The sequence below is a fragment of the Macrobrachium rosenbergii genome, chromosome 9 (genome assembly GCF_040412425.1).
Source record: "Macrobrachium rosenbergii isolate ZJJX-2024 chromosome 9, ASM4041242v1, whole genome shotgun sequence".
Taxonomy (NCBI): domain Eukaryota; kingdom Metazoa; phylum Arthropoda; class Malacostraca; order Decapoda; family Palaemonidae; genus Macrobrachium; species Macrobrachium rosenbergii.
The window spans coordinates 46,093,424-46,100,467 of record NC_089749.1 but is presented as its reverse complement, the minus strand read 5'-3'; the positions used below and the strand labels follow the sequence as shown (position 1 = coordinate 46,100,467).

At 36.2% G+C, this 7,044-nt stretch overlaps 1 non-coding gene across 1 annotated transcript; it reads right to left on the bottom strand.

Annotated features, from left to right (window-relative positions):
* Nucleotides 1-875: 875 nt before the first annotated feature.
* On the bottom strand, nucleotides 876-946 carry TRNAG-GCC (transfer RNA glycine (anticodon GCC)). Its single transcript has one exon. It is a non-coding gene; the product is annotated as a tRNA-Gly (tRNA).
* Nucleotides 947-7,044: the final 6,098 nt, after the last annotated feature.

Genomic DNA, 7,044 nt, shown 5'->3' with positions numbered 1-7,044 from the left:
GTGCAGGTTCGATATTTGACAGATGAGGATTTTGTATTAATAATTCATGTTGTAGTGGATAAAAAGTATGACACGAATCAATTTCTCTCTCTAGCTCTCTCCCCCTCTCTCTCTCTCTCTCTCTGTGTGTGTGTGTGTGTGTGTGTGTGTGTGTGTGTGTGTGTGTGTGTGTGTGTGTGTGTGTGTGGAAACACCACTCTCCATTTTTCATATCTTGCAAACTTTTTTTCGTTGTAAGTTTGGGAAACTTTCCATTCCTGCATTTGCTGACTTTAGAAAAATAAAAGATTTGAGAAAATCTCGCATTTCTGAGTGCCTTCTTGCATTCATGTTTTAAGTCATTACAAAGGACTGTAAAGCACTAGTTTGAAAACTTCTCGAGCAACCCCACCCCCTTCCCCTCGTATCCCCTTACATTCCCCTTCCCTGCACTCCTGTTCCCCCTACTTCTTCCCTCGCCCCGCAGCGTCCCTCAGACGCACAAAAGACGCTCATTGAAAGTGAAAGAGGCTATGCAATTTTCCAAAAACCAACTGCGTCAGTTTTTTTTTTACTTGAAGGCATGCTTAGAAAGAAAATTAAGAAGAAAACGAGGAATGGAAGGAACGGGTGGGTCAGTTTTTTTTAAGGGGGGTGGGGGTGGGGTTTTTAGACGAAAGGAAACTGAAGGATGTTGACATTTTTTTTTTCGCGTCTGGTCACTTCTCTCTCGATTTCCAGTTGTTATCGATCTTGCCAAGGCCTAGAGATTAAATCTCCAGACCTTGGCTCTTGCCACACGCTTATATTTTTGTCACTAGAGGATCGGTTTCTGCTCTCGCCATATCTTCACATAAGAAAAAAAAAAAGGAGAAAAATTTTTATTTAAAAAGATGTGCATCGGCCGGGAATCGAACCCGGGCCTCCCGCGTGGCAGGCGAGAATTCTACCACTGAACCACCGATGCTTGTAGGAGGGCGTTTAAAAATACATTATAATAATATGGGAAAAAATATTTTTCACTTTAATGTTTCCCGTGAAAATGTATATCCATGACAACTCTTTTAACACAGTTATGATCGACAAGTTAGTGATCAGTTATATGATTTTATTGCAAGTTCAGTTCTATTCTTGCGTGTTTTATGTGAAAAATGGTTTAGGCTACATTTTATATGTATATACACAGTATATTTATAATACATATATATATATATATATATATATATATATATATATATATATATATATATATACTGTATATATATATATATATATATATATATATATATATATATATATATATATATATATATATATATTTCGGGTTCGGTTCGATGACCAGTGCCGATGTAAATCAAACGAATTGAACTCGATCAATTAATTTTGCGCAGGATGAGGGAAATATATTTTTCAGTTATTGATAGACACGTTAAATTATTCATTCTGCTCCAGACAGGATGGTTTCTATTCCCTTCGGTATTATCATGAGCGTTGTATAGCTTTATAAGATATGCATTCACGCCAGTATTCAATTATCTGATACTTTCATCGTAAGATAAAAAGAACATTCAATCATTTTTTTCCGACCGGTGATCCTCTGGGCTTCCTGTCACGGTGTAGGCCTACTTCTCATTTCCCTTAATCCCCGGAGGACCTATGCCTATTCGGAATATACACGAGAGGCGTATCTGTTTTGATCACAGAATGTGTGTGGCGTGTCAGTCATTCCTTATCCGAAAGGAAAGATCATCGGTGCGTTTACTCCACATATATATATATATATATATATATATATATATATATATATATATATATATGTGTGTGTGTGTGTGCTAATAATATATATATATTTATATATATATATATATATATATAAAATATATATATATATATATATATATATATATATATATTTCTATATATAATATATATATATATATATATATATATATATATATATATATATATATATATATACATACATACATACATACATACATACATACACACACGCACGCACGCACACTCTTTCATTACGCTCAGTACCTGCACAACATTGCTTTATGGACATGAAGTGTAGATGCTGAAAGCAAATACAAGAAAAGAATAATGAAGAGACTATGGGGAGCGGTTTGCGTAAGAAGAACGGATAGGGTAAGAAATGTGGAGGTCGAAATATGGAGTAAGGGAAGAAAGTGATAAAAAGGCTAGCATGGGTAAACGGATGGGTCAGAAAGTTTTGAGATGGTTCAGTCAGGGTTCATGTGCGAAGAATGGATGATGATAAATCAGTGGAAAGTGTGTGAGCAATTCACAAGTGTTAGGAGGAAGGAGGGAAGGAAAATCGAGAAAGGGTTGGAAGGTATTTGAAAGGACCTATAAATATCAAGGAAATGTGGGAAGGGCTTTCAAGACATGGGAGAAATTGTGCAGTGTGCGTACGGGTCACGATGCGCTGTTGTTGAGCCTGACTTGCTGGTATATGAATGCGGTAATGTTTTGGAAGTTGGTGTATGAATGCGGTAATGTTTTGGAAGTTGGTGTATGAATGCGGTAATGTTTTGGAAGTTTATTGCACGGGTGTTTCATCCACTATTCAGGAGTTACATTATAGAAACTCATGGTAATTTGTGCTGTTTGATTATTTTATAACAACTTTCTAAGGGGAAATACAAATATATATATATATATATATATATATATATATATATATATATATAATCACACTGTGAACTCAGGTATGTAGTGAATATTTATCCGAAGAGTATCGTAAGATTCTTTTTCACTCTCCAACACTGGCTGAATTCATTAGGTAAATAGCCGGCGCTATATATAGCAACAAATATTTTGCTGCCCCCACCGTCTCCCTCCTCCCTCCCTCCCTCCCTAACTCCTCCCGCTCTATCCCCGCCAGTAACAGCTGGAACATAAGTATGGTGAGGTAGATGAACGCACAAGGCACTGACCGCGTAAGTGCGTATGTGAGCATGTGCGCGTATGTGTTGAGTAAAACTCTAGGAACTCAGACACACGGTCATTTCTTCGATGTAAGCAATTAACGTATTGGAACCTTTGTGAATGAATGGCCTATCTTCAACAGATGCTATTTTAGTTCTAACGAGGTTATGTGGGTTGTGATTATCATTTTGTTTTTATTTTTACGTAGGTGGTCTTTTTTTTTTTTTACTTTTTTTTAATTATGGTATAGATTTGTGTAAAAAAGCTTTTTATTGAAGAAATATATTCCATTTTATCACTCCAGTGAATCGTACAACATGAAGATTTTCGGACCTACATGTTATTGGTGTTTTATTCGTCGTTCTTGTATTTTACGTCTCATAAGAAATTTATATGAATGTATGTGTGTGTGTGTATATATATGTATGTATGTATGTATGTATGTATGTATAATGGTTATGAGGTAATTGGTGGATGATTGGAGGAGGAGAGAATAGGTGAGCCTCAGAATAGGTAAATCAAAGAAGATAGAAGGGCATTTGGAAAAGATTACGGATAGACCGTCTTTGGAAGCCAGGGTTGAATGGAATATACAGAGAGATTGTTTAGGCAACACTCCTAAAATGAAGTGTGGATGTTTATTGCTAATGAAAGAAAAAGGCTGTAGCTGTTGAACTATTCGCTCAATGAACGTGTCATAGAGCAAATGAAAGGGTGAGAACTTTGGTAAAAGTGTTCGGATAGAGCAGTATGTATTGAGATAGTATGGAAAGAATGGTGGACGATAGGTTGGGGAAAATAGCGTCTGATTTGGACATTTTTAGAACAGACAAATAGAGGAAAACCAAGAAAGGTCTGGATACCTGAACTTAAAAGAAGTTTTGGAAAGGAAGGGCAGCATTTTTCAGGGAACGGAAGAGTACTTATGCAAGATGGAGGTGAATAACTGTGTGAAGGTGTTCGACCTGCTGCTGTTGAGTCTCTTTTGAGATTTTCTTCGAAGATTCAGTTGTTAAAGTATGAATGTAGCAGCCACCTTTGTCAGTTTTTTCTCTCAGAACTGCTTCTATATGGGGAAGCGGCTTAATTCTGGTAAAGATGTATTTGTATAACCGTTGAGTGGTTTCAATAATAAACTCAGGAGATGGAAAACACCAGGTTTTCGGTGGACTCGCTGCAGAAATTACTATTGCTGAAACTGAAATGACACCCTTTATACTAACTAGACTGTTTGCCGGAACTTGATTAGGGAAACAAAGCCTGATGATTGGGAATTGGAAGTCATTGCACTGACGTCGGTTGTAATGAAATTATGCTTATTTTCAGTAGGCTGGAGAAAGAAATTGATTAAAAAACACAAGAGTTTCACAGGTCAAGTTTTTGTGATAAAACATTTTGTGCAGCGTTGTATAGAATGCAAAAATCCCCGTTTGATGGCTTTATTGATTACGAGAAGGCACATGACAGCATTCGCAGACCAATATGGAAGGTCTTGCGTCACTATGGCATGCCCTTTAAATATGTAAAGCTAATCCAAATATCCATGAATGGAGTAGGAGCAAAGTTAACGTTAAGTGAATTTTCATTAAATAGTTAAGAGTTACAGGGGAATGTCATCTCACTTTTGGTATTTGCCCTTCACATAGATTTCATAATGAAAAAAAAAAGTGGTCGAAGATGGAAGAGAGGGTCTGGATGGGAATAACGATATGAAGTTGAAAGACTTATCCCGTGCAGATGATGCGTTTTTAATCACTAAAATACCACGATTTACGAAGTTTACCTCATAAAATGCTTCATATATCTATGGAAATAGGACAAAAAATTAATCTAAATTAGAAATACTAAGGATAGAGTACACGCAGAAGGATTAAATAACACTAGACGAAGAAAGGACGACTGAGGTTGAATCTTCCAAATATTTGTGAAAAATGATATCCAGCACAGGTTGTCTAGTGTTTGAATATAGTGAGACCAAAACAAGCCAAGCATACAGAGGGCAGGTTGAGCAAGATTTGAGAAATTATATAGATTAAAGTTAAAACGAAAATAAAGTGATACCTGGAACAGTGGAGATGGCTTGAGCATGTCCTTCGTACATCTCCTGGGAGAAGAGTACATGGCAGTGTCAGGAGCGCTCCTGTGGGCACCAGAAAAGTTGGAAGATCCAGAACCGCTTTGACAAGAACTATGAAAAAGGAGGCTGGAGTTTTGTGGAAGATAAAGCACAGAAAATATTTGAGAGGGGAATTTCACAGAATCCTTTTATGTCACAGGGCATTGTTAGAGATGATTTTATATACGGTATATATATATATATATATATATATATATATATATATATATATATATATATATATATATATATATATATTATATAAATATATATTTTAAAAATATATACAGTATATATATGTATATATATATATATTTATATATATATATATATATATATATATATATATATATATATATATATATATATATATATATATATACAGTGTTTGTATATATATATATCTAATGTATGTATGTATATAGACAATGAAAAATAGGAATGCGTTAGTGCTTTTTCCTACATGTGTTCGTATGTGGCTGTATACAAAAACTTACGGTAACTTAGGACAAGAAACCTCGTAAAAGCTCCAGTCGGCATTTTTGTTGTTAGACGTCGAGAGAGACATTGTGTATTTAAGGTACGTGTTCCTTGCATCTCTCTCTCTCTCTCTCTCTCTCTCTCTCTCTCTCTTAACACAGTAAAACATACAATAATTAGGTTTTTATAATACTCTTTTTGTAAATAAAACATAAGTGTTCTTAAGAATAATTGTGTAATTATATATATATATGTATATATACATATACATATATATATACAGGAGCCTCGATGGCTCGGTCGGTAGAGCAGCAGACTCGGGCTTCATACGAAGTCTGTGTCGCGGGTTCAAATCTGCAGCCAACCAGGTCAGAGCGGGCGGACACTTTGCTATCCGTGTAGACACCCCGGGATTATGTACGTAATCAACAGATAGGTTTGCTGAAAAGCAAATGGGTGTTACAGACTAATACACACACAAACAAAGCCACTCCAACATCTTCTAAAAACATAACAGACGCCTCACACGTCTCGAACTGTCGGCCTAACCGCTCACGTATCCTCGCTGCTGGGAGAAAGGGAGCTGGGGATTTGGCACGATACATATACACGTGCTACTGGGTCTAAGTGATGTCAGGCAGGGCAGCCGATCGAGGCTACGGCCTACCCCAACGCCAAATCAAAGTCCTTCAAAAGAAGGCATCGTGCTTCCCCATATGAAAAATGGGAAAAAAGCACGTTAAACGAAGATGATGCATATATATATACATATATATGTATATACACACACACACACACATATATATATATATATATATATATATATATATATATATATAATATATATATATATATATATATAGGTATATATATGTATATACACGTGTGAACTGTTAGACTTTAGTTTTACGAAGATTTTGAAGTACACGACATCTCATTTTTCCATGGAGTAATGGTATGCTCATCTAGTTTGTATATATAGGACGCATTCGTGTATGTGTTGAAATTGCTGACGTCTACCACAGAATATGTAGAAGTGCACATTTTGTTACCTGTCACTTTCGTGTTACATGCTTAAGTAGCCAGCTCAGTAATTTATTAATTACGCAATGCAAATTTGGAATTTACGTCATTATTCCGATTCAAAAGTAAAGAGCAATAAAACAATTTTTATGTAGTGATCGCTCAAGGAGATCTAAAAATAGCCCAGACCTGGAGGCGGCGGTAAAGTAGTTCAGCACAGGTGTTTCGACAGATGCACCGCAGGTGAAGTAACTGGCTCCAAGGAGTCTCTCTCTCTCTCTCTCTCTCTCTCTCTCTCTCTCTCTCTCTCTCTCTCTCTCTCTCTCTCTCTCTCTCTCTGGACATACTTGGAGTACATTACTAGATAACGAGAAATTTTTACTCCCTCTCGATTGGAAATTCATGTTGCGTTCTCTCTCTCTCTCTCTCTCTCTCTCTCTCTCTCTCGGGAGACACTTTGAGTACATTACTAGATAACGAGAAACTTT